This window comes from Petaurus breviceps, unplaced genomic scaffold, assembly GCF_028583685.1.
Source record: "Petaurus breviceps papuanus isolate PSGF00001 unplaced genomic scaffold, PetGlider_PUasm1.0 90763, whole genome shotgun sequence".
Taxonomy (NCBI): Eukaryota; Metazoa; Chordata; class Mammalia; order Diprotodontia; family Petauridae; genus Petaurus; species Petaurus breviceps.
In genome coordinates this window covers 4,737,916-4,752,099 of record NW_027187340.1, presented here as the reverse complement: position 1 = coordinate 4,752,099, position 14,184 = coordinate 4,737,916, and the positions used below count along the sequence as shown (strand labels likewise).

Genomic DNA, 14,184 nt, shown 5'->3' with positions numbered 1-14,184 from the left:
GAAGGAAGGAAGGAAGGAAGGAAGGAAGGAAGGAAGGAAGGAAAGAAAAAAGGGTGACTCCAAAACCACTTCCACTATACCAAAAGATGCCTCATACTGTTAGTTGTGTCAAATTCCCACTCTGGAACAATACTGCTCCTGTAATTCTGATTATGTGAGCTCAGCTCCTGCTTCCAAATTGGCGCCTCGAGCTCCTTGTCCAGGCTTCATATCTGATCTCCCCATTTTATTTTCCTTTTTTTTTTTAAAGAAGCATCTGTAGAACAATGGCCTTGGAGCCAGGAAAACATAAGCTCAAGTCTTGACACATATTGACTGCGTGACCCTGTCCTCTTATCCTCTCTCAGTGTTCCAAGCTGTTCTCTTCTTGAAAGTTGACAAGTTGCAGATGTGCACTGATAGGGTTTTTCTATCTTGGAATTCCCTTTCTTATCAATGAAATCCCAGTCCCAGTCCTTGGTTCTATAAAAAGGCAAAAACATATGAAAATTGAAGAAAGCCATCATTTTCAATGGCATCATCATTTGGCTCTGCCCTAAGAATGTGGATAGAGAGCTGGTCTTGGAGTCAAGAAGACCTGAATTCAAATCTTGCCTCAGATACTGGTGTGACCCTAGGCAAGTCACTTAACTTCTCTCAGATTCAGTTTCCTCACCTATGAAATAAGGGGATTGTACTCAATAGCCCCTAAGGTCCCTTCTGGTTCTAAATCCATGATCTGGGATCTTTTCCTCCCTAGAATGCTTACAATAGAGTCCTGCTGGTCTAACTGGGGAAAACCTCCCAGACCCTACTATTGCAGGCAGGTCCCAGACATGCTCCCCTTTATTCAATGGTCAGCTTCTTGACAACTGTCTTACTATTGTGAGTGTACACCACCCCATTTGTTTCTGATTCTGGGGTCATAATCAAATCAATGCAACATTACTCTTGGTAAGGGTGTATCAGTCTGCCCCCCTCTCAATCTCTTCACCAACCTGGTAACTTTCCAAACCAAAAATACTCTTCCCAATACAATACTCTCCTATATATGGTGTCTTCCTCTATTAGAAAGAAAGCTTCTGAAGGACAGGACAGGTCTTCTGTTGTGTTTTTTTTTTATTTTCAGTGCTTGGCACATAGTAAGTGCTTCACAAATGACCATCCATCCATCCATCCATCTATCCATCCATTTATTCATTCATTCATAGGTTTAGAACAGGAAGGGACTTTAGAATTCATATAATTTAATCCCCTTATTTTACAGATGAGGAAAACAGGACCCGGATAATTAAGCAAACTTCCTAATGTCACACAGGCAGTAAGTGGATGAAGCAAAAGTTGAACTCAGTTCCTGGGACTGAACCTGGACCAACATTATTTCCCCTATAATATAATATCCAAATAGGAGCAGAGCAAAACTGCCCAGTGGCAGTAACTGAAACCATAAGTGACTTCAACACAAGCCAAGAAATAACTGGATAAGTACATCTCAGGTAGGAAATCACAACAAAAATGACCCCCTGAATAAAGGGTCATTTTAAGCTTCATTTAGACTTAATTCCTCCAGAAATTAGGAAATTACAGCTTCTTGTGTTATTATATACCTTTCAAAAAAACTTTTTAAGACTCCTAGGAGGCTGCCACAAGTATTTATTAGGGTTGCAAGCAACAGATACAGCCTGATTTCCTGCCTTTGTGGCTCCATTTTTAACACCATAAGGCTTTATTTTTAACATTCATTGAGAATTCCAGAGAGATCCCACATGACCTGAATAAGGTCACTCATATTTAATGAATCCTTTTCTCTGAGCACAACAGTGGAGACTTCTGAGTATGAAACATGAACAGAATTGTGCATATTAAAGGAATTATTTGTTACTAGAAATATAGTTATCCCTTTCATATCATGACTTTCCCCATCACAGTTTCCATATAACTCAGGTCAGCATAGGAATTCAATGGGAATTTGGGGGAGTTCTGTGGAAGCCAGAGATAACATGTGAAGACCAGAAGACAACACAGAAAGTGTTTAGAAACTCAGAAACGCATAAAATATATGTACAGTATTATATAATGTCAATACCTTTTCTCTTTTAATACCATAAATACACACCATTTCTTTTTTAAAATTAAAATAAGTAAAAAGTTAAAGTTTGCAAAAAGAATGTGAAAGCCAACAGATGACACACAATGGCTAGAAATGTAGATATCTTAAAAATGTTAGTAACTCATAAATACATAAAATGTATGTACTGCTGTGCAATATGTATTTTACTGTTCAATAATATAAATGAAGATCTACACAATTTGTTCCTTAAATTAAATTTGTAGCAAAAAAAAAAAAACTGATGTTCTACAGCCTGGTTTAGGGATGCCAAGGGTGTTTATGGAAGTCTCTCAGGTGACATTTTGAGATGATGGTTCAGTGGTCTTTGCATCTTGAGTTTCTTATATCTTGTGTCATTTAAATTGGATAAGGGAGGGCCAAACAATTCTATATGGATTTCCCAGATCACAGGAATGGGTTTGGGGGTGGTAAGGGAGAGTATTACACCCCTAACCTTTGCATGGTGGGAGGGATAACTGTATTTTATTTTTTTCTTTTCTTTTTTTTTTTAAAGCAATCAGGGTTAAGTAACTTGCTCAAGGTTACACGGCCAGTTATTTCTGGGTGTGGTGCTGAGTATCTGAGCCCGGGATTTGATCCAGGTCATCCCGACACTGGAGCCGGTGCTCTTACTCGCTGAGCCACCTGGCTGCCCCTAAGCAATTGGGGTTAAGTAACTTGCTCAAGGTTACACGGCCAGGTGTTTCTGGGTGGGTGCTAAGTGTCTGAGCCCGGAATTCGATCTCCAGGTCTTCTCAACACTGGAGCCGGTGCTCTTACTCGCTGTGCTACCTGGCCGCCCCGATAACTGTATTTTAAATGGAGTATTATGCTTCCAAGATAAGATTTTTGTTTTCATTGTTTGGCAGTATGTCTCAGTGGATAGGGTACTCAGTCAAATCCTGTTTGTCCTTTGCTACCTGTGACCTTTGGTCCCTTTACCTCTCTGGGCCTCCACTTCTCCATCTGTAAAATAAGAGGATGGGGACAGATGGCCGCTAAAGTCTCTTCCATCTCTGAATCCATGACCTTAACCTGAACAGATAACTCCCTGTCTTGTTGTTGTTGTTCAGTCGTTTCAGTCATATCTGACTCTGTGACCCCATTTGGGGGTTTCTTGGCAAAAATACTGGAGTGGTTTGCCATTTATTTCTCCACCTTATTTTACAGATGAGGAAACTGAGGCAACCAGGATTAAGTGACTTGCCCAGGGTCACATAGCTAGTAAGTGTCTGAGGCTGGATTTGAACTCAGGAAGATGAGTCTTCCTGACTCTAAGCCCAGTGATCTTAGCACTTATAAATTCCTCGTTTTCAGTTTTTGCCATGTTATTGCTGATTACCCTGCTATAGACAACAAATGCTCACTGCTAATACCTCATATGACAATGGAGTTGATTTTGTATTTGATGTCACTGATGGTTTGTTACTCTTCTCTTCTCTGCTCACACCCATGCTTTGGTCTGTACTTCACTCTTTGCTTACAATTTCACACTTCTGGCTGGGCAGGGCCTAAAACAGAAGAGGGCAGAATCAAGGGACCAGGAAATAGGTCTCATGGAAAGGATGATGAGGCTGATTCTTGATGGTAGAATGGAGGAGGAACAGAAGTGGGCTCTGGTTGGTGTTAGAAGCCAGTTTGGAAATTCAGTGAGATGGGTGTCCCCAACTCTAGGAACCCAGTTTGGAAGTCATGGGATTGACTGGATTTTGAATTGGAAAGAACCTTGAAGATCACAAAAAATGTTTATTGATTGATCATGTCATAAAGTTTCCTCATTTTTTATGGAAGAGGAAACTAGGGGCCAAAGAGGTATAATGACTTTCCCAAGGCCATACAGCTAGCAGTAAAAGGCAGAATTTAAACCCAGGTGTCCTAACCATAAACCAGTGCTCTTTCTATTTACGCACCCTTTAAAGCTGTGTAGTAAGCCTTGACCTATGTGCGGTGATCTTGATGAGCAGCGTACCCTAATTTCTATTCCTAGGGTCTATAAAATGGAGAGAGAAGCATTTTGTCTTACTATCTCTCTATTTTATTCTTCTTTCTCCACCTTTCATCCATCTCATGAACCAATGCCTTCTGGCCTTCCAAAGTCCCACCAAGGGCTGTCCTCAGTACCTGCAGTACCCCAAACCCTAATATTAATCCTTCCATTCACTCATACAATGCCTTTTCCCCTCATGGGAACTTGTCCTGTGATGGGGATTCTTTAGTCCCTGCATGTAGGCGGCCACCACTTCTGCTTATGCTTATGACTGCCACCAAATGCCATCAAATCTACCAGAAGTCCATCCACATGATTCCCCCCTTTCCCCCCATGACAGTTTGTTACTGCCTCCCCTTTACTCTTCCTTCAGAATTTTCTAGGGGCTTATTTGATACAGTCCAGACAGAGTGGGTCTCAGGAAGGAGTATGTGGAGCAGCTGAATGTGGGTCTTTCATCTCTCTATCTGAGGACTTTTTTTCTGAAGGAGCTAGGAATTCTTAACAAAGAAAAGGGAAGAGTTAAGGTAGAAAAAGGATCATGGGGTGAATGAATCAACCAATTAACAACTATTTATTAAGGGCTTACCATGCACCAGACACTGGGCTAACTTCTGGGGATTCAAACAGAAATTCTAATTGGAGACAGAATACAAACAGAAGGGCACAATGTCAGGCCTGGTGTTCCTTAGGATTCAGCAGATAGTAAGACCCAGGATGCTTCTGGTACAGATATCCTGTAGCTCTAAGGACTGGTTATGCAAAGACAGTTCAACAGCCCAGCTGAAGAACTTGTTTGAAGGGTGGGAGTTTGAGAGCACCGCTGTAGGACATCTGGTAAGGTCCAATAGTCTGTGATCTTATTGGAACAATTGTAAGTAATAACTCTTTGCTCACTGAATCAGTTTGAGCTACTGGAGGGTCCTAGACCTATTATAGTCAGGAATCAGAGGGTGAAATCTCATTTTGGAATGGAGTAAGCAATCTGGTCTCCTTCCTATGTGTTGGGGATAGGGGAATTGGTGTCCAGCCCAAGAAGACAAAAAGGAGGGAGAAAGGGAAATTCCATTTGGATCTGGGCAGGGTTTGGGTTGGTTCCATACCCTCTGAAACCTTGATTTGTTTACTTTATACCTTAAGTACCTGACAAAATATGGGAAAGAGTGAGGGAAGACCTCCAAGTGGCTTAGTCTGCTCTACACTCTTATTGTTGGATGGGATCCAGATAGAAGGGACTTCATCTAGTACAACCTCTTCATTTTACAGATGACATGATAGCCATCTTCATGTATTTGATGGACTGTCCTATGGAAAAGAAATTAGATTCATTCTTCTTGGACCCAGGAGACAGAAGAACTAAGACCAAAAGGGAGAAGTAACAGAAAAATTGATTTTAGCTCCATGGAAGAGAGAATCTCTTAATAATGAAACATGTTCCTTAGTGGAATGGAGGGCCTTGAAATGGAGTCAGCTCCCCATCACAGAGGTCTTTTAGTGAAAGCTGGATGACCATTTGTCAGGGATGATGCAGTGGGAATTTATGTGCAGGTTGGATTTCGTCACTCCTGAGGGTTTGTCTTTCCAATTGTCCCTGGGCTTCTCTGAGGATGATAAAGATGATGATAGTTGCTCACTTTTTTTTTGAGGCAATCAAGATTAAGTGACTTACCCAGGATCACACAGCTAGTAAGTGTCTGAGGCTGGATTTGAATTCAGGTCCTCTGGACTCCAGGACTAGTGTTCTATCAACTGCACCACCTAGATGTCCCAGTGGCTCACATTTTTGTAGTGCTTTTCAGGTTACAAAGTACTTTCTTCACACCAGTCCTGTAGGTTATTTTAAAATGATTATCTCCATTCTACTCTGCTTTGTGGTTCCCTGTACAAGACATACCAACTTCAGCCTTGAAGCCTTACATGAGGGCTATGCCTTTGAACCTCATACCTAGAATGCTTTCCTCCCTCATCTCTAGCTAGAAATCCCTAGCTGTTTTCAGGGCTCAGCTCTACCACCATCTCCTACATGAGACCCTTTCTGACCATCACAGCTGTGACTGATTCCCAGTTCTAACCTTCCTCCAATCCTTATCCTTGGCTTCAGATCATATTGTTTTTACCTTACACTGCTTTCTATTACTCTATTACTATTATTTCTATTACTTTCTATTACAAATGCATGCATGCTATCTCCCCACCCCCACCCCAGTATAAGGTAAACTCCTTGAAAAGAGGGCCTATTCCTAGGTTTTTTGTTTTCCTTTTCTCTCCATTGCTTTACACAACACATGGCACACATTAAGCACTTTATAAATTCATATTGAATTGATTTTAATATTTTCTTTCTTATCAACTTTTGCATGAAGAATAAGCCAGAGAACTCAATATGCTGTCTAATGCATAATTGCCCTGCATGGCATATAGTTCTTTATTCCTGAGCTCAGTGAGCTTCCATATCATCAATCAATCAATATTTATTAAGTGCCTATTACGTGCCATGCCCTGTGTTAAATGTTGAAAACACAAAAAGAGGTAAAAGACAGTCAGTCCCTGACCTCAAAGAGCCCACAATTTAATGGGGGAGACATCATACAAACAAGCTATCTTCAGGATAAATTTAAGGAATGATTGAGAAAAGGAAGGCATCGGAATGAAGAGGGGATGAGAAAAATCTTCCTGCAGAAGGTAGAATCTTAGTTGACTTCAAAGAAGCCTAGGAAACCAGTAGGAAAAGTTGAAGGAGAGCATTCCAGGTATGGGGCATAGCCAGAGAAATGCCCAAAGCTGAAGAGTGTCTGTCTTACACATGCAACCACAAGGGGTCCAGTGTCCTTGGAATGAAGAGTATGTGTCAGGGAATAAAGTATAAGAATACTGAAAAAGTAGGAGGGAGCTAGGTCATGAAGGGTTCTGAATGTCAAGCAGACTGTTTTGTATTCTATTGTTTTGACAATAAGGAGCCAGGGGAGTTTACTGAGCAGAGGGGTGACATGGTCAGATCTGTACTTTAGGAAAATAACTTTGGTGGCTAGGGAGAATGTATTAGAGTTGGTTGAAACTTGAGGTGGGCCGACCCAAAAGCAGGCTATTGCAATAATACAAGTATAAGGTGATGGGGGTTTGCCCTAGAACAGTGGCAATGTCCAAGAAGAGTAAGGGGAGTATATATTTGAAATATGTTAGAAAGGTGAAATTAACAGACATTGGTGACAGATTGGATATGGGGGAAGGGAGAAAGAGTGAGGGATGGTAAATAGTCTAGGATGACTCTTAGGTTGAGAGCCTGAGGGAGAAGGAGGATAGTGTTGTTCCCTATAATAATAGGGAAGATAGGTGCAGGGAAGGGTTGGCGGGGGGGGATATGGGAATTTCAGAATTCCTGAACTTGCAGGTGGTATATTTGGCAAGATAGAGGATATGACCATCTTTGTGTGGGACTGAAGTGGGGTGGAGGAGTAACTCATGGAAATTGAGTAGGAAAAAAACCTGAGTTATTAAGGGACAGTCAATATGTATTTTGAAGTCCCCTAGGATGAGGGCAGCAGATGATGAGGAGAGAAAAACTATGAGCCTTTCTCATTGAGGAAGGAAGGGATGTGATCTGGAAGTTTACAGACAATAGCTCCTAATACTCTGGCAGATGGTGGATATAAATAGCATGTACCTCAAAGGAGGAGAGATTACTGAGTAATGAAGGTAGGGGAGAACCTAGAAGTATCAATGAGGAGCAAGGGATCTGCCAACTCCCCTGACTAGACCAATGAGTCAGGGGAGATGAATGAAGGTGCAGCTAGTACCACAAAGGGCGGATCTTCAGAGAGCCAAGTTTTAGTAATAGCTAATAGAAGGAGTGGGAGAAGAAAAGATTTAGTATGAAGGGAAGTTTATTGCTTATGGAATTGGCATTCCATAGCACACACTATCAGGGCTGGGTGGTGTTTCCTGGAAAATTTGGGATAAGAAGGTTGAGAAGAATTGGAGTAGCAGTGAGGGATGGGGGATGAGTTTTGGATAATGACCCACAGGGGTTCAGAATCCTTGGGATATGAAGGGAATAACTAGGTGTAATAATGCTCATCATTGGTAGGTGCCATTCTTCTTCCCAAAGGTGGCTGGAGATTGGACTGGAGGCAAGTCAGTATGAGATGAGAGGCACAAAGTCAGATGGTTAGACAAGAAGCCCAGCTTCACTACTCCTTTTCACTCCAAAGAGTAGATATTAGTCAAGAAAGATCAAAGCAGGAGATGGAAGTCAAACCGGCACAGCAGGACAAAAAAGTTTCATTTCCCACCAACTTTCCTCTTCTTATTACCTCAAGGGATAGGCTCAGTAGAAGATGGTTGCTTCTCTTTGTACTGCAATTGGAAGATTGGGCAAGAAGCAACATCATCCAATCTGTTTTCAAAATTTCCCTGAAAGATACATAAGGAAAATGCATAATTGTTACATAATAATAATAAGATCCTAAATGAATCTCTGGGAGTTTAAGTGAACTAGATACAAGCAAATTTAAGTCTAAGACACCATTCACTCAGCAGTCAGATCTTGGCATAAAGCCACCCTCTTTGCATTTTGAAGTATTTAAATGGCATTTTCTAAAGAATATACCATTTGTGGTCATTTTCAATATTTCAAGAGATGACTACCAAGGGGAAAGTTGGAAATGGATACACACATGTATATACATGCATATATACATACATGTGCACATGCATGCACATATATGCACAAGTATATAAGTACACTTGCATATATATATACATATATATATACATAAGTGTGTGTGTGTGTTTCCACCTTTTCCTTTGATGGTCATCTCTTGAAATATTGAAAGTGATCATAAATAATATATTTATAGATGATGACCTACAGGGGTCATAACTGTTTTTGAACTTTTCTCTCAGTGATATATATGTACACACACACACACACATACACATGAAAAAAAATGGAAACAAAGTGAGTGTTCATCTATTGGGGAATGATTGAACAAATTGTGGTATAGGAATTCAGTGAATTATTATTGTGCTGTAAAAACAACAAATATAAAAATAACAATAACTAACATAAGTCACTTTGAAACTTCCCAAGTGCTTTACACAGATCTTATCTGTGTCTCACAACAGTCCTAGGATGTAGATATTACATTTGGCAGATGAAGAAACTGATGTTCAGAAATTAAATGACTTTTCAAGGTCCAACAAGTAATAAGTCCCAAAGGCTGGATTTGAATATAGGCCTTCCTAACCCCAAATCCAGAACTCTGCCCACTATGCCTGCCCACTGACTCTCATATATGAAAAATTCAAAGAAATTTGGGACTTGTATGAACTAATGCAAAAGAAATAAGCAGAACCAAGAGAACAATGTACACAATGATCACCCCAATCATAAAGGAAAATAAGACTGAAATATATCAGAACTCTGGCCAATTCAGTGGTGACCAAGGACTGACAATGAGACATACCTTCCTCATATTAGTGGAAAGGTGATAGACTGTAGGTATGGAGTGAAGCATATAATGTTGGTTTGTTTCGCTTAGCTATAGGCGTCTGTTTTTTTTTTCATAAGGAAGGGTTTGGGGGGGTGCCTTTAGGAAAGAAAAGTGATGAAGAAGGTCATCAATAACATATTTGTTCAAGAGAAAAAAGACATTAATTAAAAAAAACCCCAAACTTATAAGATTCCATAGCTTCCCAATAGTGTTCAAAGTATTTGAATAGGAAGTTCTCAAATGAAGAATTCAAATTATCAGCAACCATATGAAAAATGCACGAAACAACTAATAATAAGAAAAATACAAATTAAAATAACCTCAGCTGAGCAGATTGGCAAAGATGCCAAAAGAGGAAATTAGCAATTATTGGAGGGCTTGTGGGAGGATAGGCACACTAATGTACTCTTAGTCAAACCACAAATTCTTTTCTTTTTTAAATAATATTTTTTTCAAAATTTTATTTTACACTTGAATTCCAGAACACCAAGTGAGAATAGAGAAAAGAAACAAAAACATATCATAAATACTGGAATTTAAATACAAAGTTAGAAAGAAAAAAAAGCATGTCATGTGCATAGCAGAGTATAAGAGAGGATTCAAAATATGTAACAATAAATTTTCATTTCAAGAAAGCCTATATGATAAATAATGCTCATTGTTTTGGGAATTTTTCATCTTTTCTTTGCTTCCTTCTGAGTTTTCTTTTGTTCTCTGCTGTGTACTTTTTTACTTTGTTTTTTTTTCCTCCCCCTAACTCCACTCTCAGAAGGCCACAATAAAGTTTAGATATGTTTCTCTATAACTATAAATATAATTGTGAATTCTTTTCAACCATTTGGGATAACAGTTTGAAGCTATATATCAAAAATCACTATATTGTACATAACCTTTGGACCCAGGAGTACTGCTATTAGAATGTACCATAAAAAGGTCAAGTACAGAGGGAAAGGACCCGTAATGTACAAGAATATTTTTAGCAGCATTTTTTTTTGATCAGGAAGCTTTTTATCACCAATTTAATTTATTTTTTTTTTGTTTATGGAGTAAAACAAGCATTTCCATAATATAGTATAATAGCAGCTCTTTTTAATGTAGCAAAGAACTGGAAACAAAACAGTTGCCCAGCAATTGGGTGATGGCTAAACAAATTGTGAACCACAGATCTATAGCAAAAAAGGAAAAGGGAATTCAGGGGCCATTTAGTTCAGCTCCCTCATTTTGCACCTACAAAGCTGGAGGGACTTATTCAAGGTCATAGAAGTAGTATGTATCTGAGGTGGCATTTGAACTCAGACCCTTTGACTCTAGAAACTAAATTCTCTTTCTCCTATACTACTTTGCTATTGTCAGAATTACATGGAGGTAATGGAATTTTAGCACATCCTATGAAATAATGAATATGATTGATATAGAGAAATATGGAAACACTTGTATAAACTGATAAGAGAATGAAATAAGCAGAACTTGGAGAACAATTTACATGATGAGCACAAAAATAGTATGAAGGGAAAGAGCTTTGAAAGAACTCAGAGGCCTGACCAAAACAAAGACCAAGTATGACTTCACAAGTCTGAGGATGAGACACGTGTCCCACCTCTTAGCCAAAAGGGATAAATAGATAAGAGGTATGGAATCTGATGTGAATTTTCAGAGTTGGCCAATGGGTTGTTCTGTTTTCCTTGACTAAACATAATTGTTAAAAGGAGAGGGCAGAGAGAGGCAGGTTAGTGGGGAGCAATCATCTTGGGGAAAATAGAGCATGAAGAACACATTTTTAATCACACAGATTAAAAAAAAAGAATTCAAGCAACTTGGAAACATAACTGATAACATATGCTGTTTTTAATAGTATCGAAGGAGATTCCACAAGCTTCCTTAGGTTCCTGAAGTGAAATATTGGAGAGGATATGAGATTTGGAAAGGCATTATGGTACAATGGGAAGAATACTGGAAACTGGGTTCCAGTCCCAGCTCAGACTTCCTTCCTATCTTCAGGTCTCAGTTCCTCATCTATGAAAAGAAGGGGTTGGACAGAAACTCCACTCAGAAGCATAGCTTCTAAGTTCCTTCCGGTTCTAAATCTATGATCCTTTGATCCTCTTGCTTACTACCTGTGGGTCACAGGGCAAGTGATTTCATTTTTCTCTACCTCTGTTTACTCACATGTAGTATAGGAGATTAAACGAGATGTTCCTCAAGATCCCTTGCAATGCTAAATTTTATGGGTTCTGACAAATGATTGAAAAATATTCAGCATTGGGAAAGTCTTCTCTATAGGTAACCTAGCCCATACTACAGCTGAAGTTTTTTTTTTCTTGCTATGTCTTTAGCAGAGATAGAGAAAGGCTTGTTAATCTCATCTATAAAATAGCCCTCAGAAACTTGAAACCAGGGATGTGCTGAAGACAGTTCTTCTAGATTCGGGATAACCAATTATTAAATTTCCAGTGTGAGCATTTACGTCTTAGAAAATAGACAAATGTTACAAATCAGGGCTTGATTTATTGTTTTCTTAATTGTTGAATTAATAAAATAATGGAGAAAATGTGAATGCAAATTATACTTAAAAGTGAGTGGTATTGGAGCAGCTAGGTGGCACAGTGAATAGAGAACCAGCCTTGGAGTCAGGAGGACCTAAGTTCAAATCTGGCCTCAGACACTTGACAGTTACTAGCTGTGTGACCTTGGGCAAGTCACTTAACCCCCACTGCCCTGCCTTCCTCCCTCAAAAAAAAAACCAAAACAAAAAAAAAAGTGAGTAGTATGCAGGGTTTGGGTTTTTTCTCCCTTCTTCAGAATCCAGTTGTTAAACATTTACTGGCACAGCATTGCTTGAAACTCTCAAAAACAGGGACATTACAGTAGAAAAAACACCAGGGTTGAATTCTGACTCAACTCCCTGTGTCACCTTGGGAAAGTCACTTTATATTTCTAGGCTCCGTTTTCTCCATCTTTAAATATGAGGGAATTAGACTAGGTGATGTATAAAGTTACTTTCAGCTCTAAAATGTTCTGATCCTATGCAATTGTCCTCTGTACTAGATGGATAGATATATCATGCAAACAATGAACCTGAGCCTGGCCAGACCTTGAGAGACAGCAGAGGTAGAAGAACCTGCAGTGCTGTGGTCGATGAGGTCAGGAAGAGTAGGACACAGCTGAGCAGCTGAACAGCAAAACTTCAGGCCACTTCAGTCTCCTACTACAAAGTCCATGTTCTAAGCCTTGACTTTTAAACTGTGAATTAAGTAATCAGGAGCATCAAAGATCAAGAAAAATCTAGAATGGTAAGCCAATTGGGAGGAAGTATATAATCCTAATAATCTAGGCACAAGGGTGTGAATCTGAAGTGATACACACCAGAGGCATAAGCATTGGATGATAGTGATCCAGGGAGCTCAGGCACAGAGTTTAGAGATCAGAGACCTTCCAAAGGGAACCCAAAGTGCTCAATGAGCCCAGACCTCCTCAGAGTCCTTCCACTGGGGGGGATGGTGGCTGATTTTATCTTGAAAAGATCTCTGGTGAACACCCTCTTCTCCCCTCTGACACCGCCACTACCGAGCTACTGCGATAGCCTTTTGGTAGGTATCTCTGTCTCCACCATTAGACTGTGAGATTCTAGAGGACAGAGACTGCTGTTTGCCTTTTTCTGTACCCTCATCACCTAGCACAGTGCTAGGCACATAGGAGACACTCGAGGAAATACTTGTTGATTGACTGACTAACCTAAAATCAGTTCACATCATTCCAAAATCTCTTTTAGAAGGGAGGACACATACTGACTGGCACAGAAATAGAATAAAATAAACCTGTGGAAATTAGGGGATAAATTAGGCCCTGAATACCATTTTGCTTAGAGCAGTTAGGTGGTGCAGTGGGAGTCAGGTGGATCTGAGTTAAAATCCAACACTTACTAGCTGTGTGACTTTGTGCAAATCACTTAACTCTGTTTTCCTCAGTTCCCTCATCTGTAAAAAGAGATGGAGAAGGAAATGGTAAACCACCCAGTATTTTTGCCTAAGAAAACTCCAAATGGAGTCATGGAGAGCACTACTTTGCTTGCTCAAGTCTAACCTTGTTTTGCCTCCAACTGTTTTACACACACACACACACACACACACACACACACACACACACACACACTCCCTCACACCTTCCTGACACAGTGAAGCTACCTGACTGTAACAAGGTTTGGGGAAACTCCCTGTACTCGGAAACTCCAATAACTTTTAGTGCTTCAAGACAGTCCCGTCTTTCCTGGTTCTCTAACAAAGCGCAACTTGAAAGGACAGCAGACTTCCTGCTGTGTTTCCTCCTTGGTGGGGAAAAATGTTTAAAGGAAATGTTATCTCTTCTTGGAGGTTGGCAATATTTAGGTAGAAAACCTCACACACACACACACACACACACACACACACACACCCCATTCTCCTGGAAAACGATTGACATAAGACACAAATGATTGGGCTGCTAAGACACAAAATGTTTTATTTTGAACATGCTGCCTGTTTTAAGCATAAAATCGACTGCTTGGCTTATGTTAAGTTCTCAAAGCTGAAATGTCAGAGTAACTTTCTTAAAAAAAAATTATGTTCCAATTGCATGAAATA

At 39.8% G+C, this 14,184-nt stretch overlaps 1 long non-coding RNA gene across 1 annotated transcript in view; it reads right to left on the bottom strand.

Annotated features, from left to right (window-relative positions):
- Nucleotides 1-9,623, bottom strand: part of LOC138146530 (uncharacterized) — an 88,657-nt gene extending 79,034 nt beyond the window's left edge. The window contains exons 1-4 of the long non-coding RNA XR_011164514.1: nt 9,542-9,623; nt 8,387-8,486; nt 5,746-5,903; nt 3,466-3,600 (exon numbers count right to left, since the gene is read on the bottom strand). This is a non-coding gene — a long non-coding RNA (uncharacterized lncRNA). The remainder of the gene's footprint in view (nt 1-3,465; nt 3,601-5,745; nt 5,904-8,386; nt 8,487-9,541) is intronic.
- Nucleotides 9,624-14,184: the final 4,561 nt, after the last annotated feature.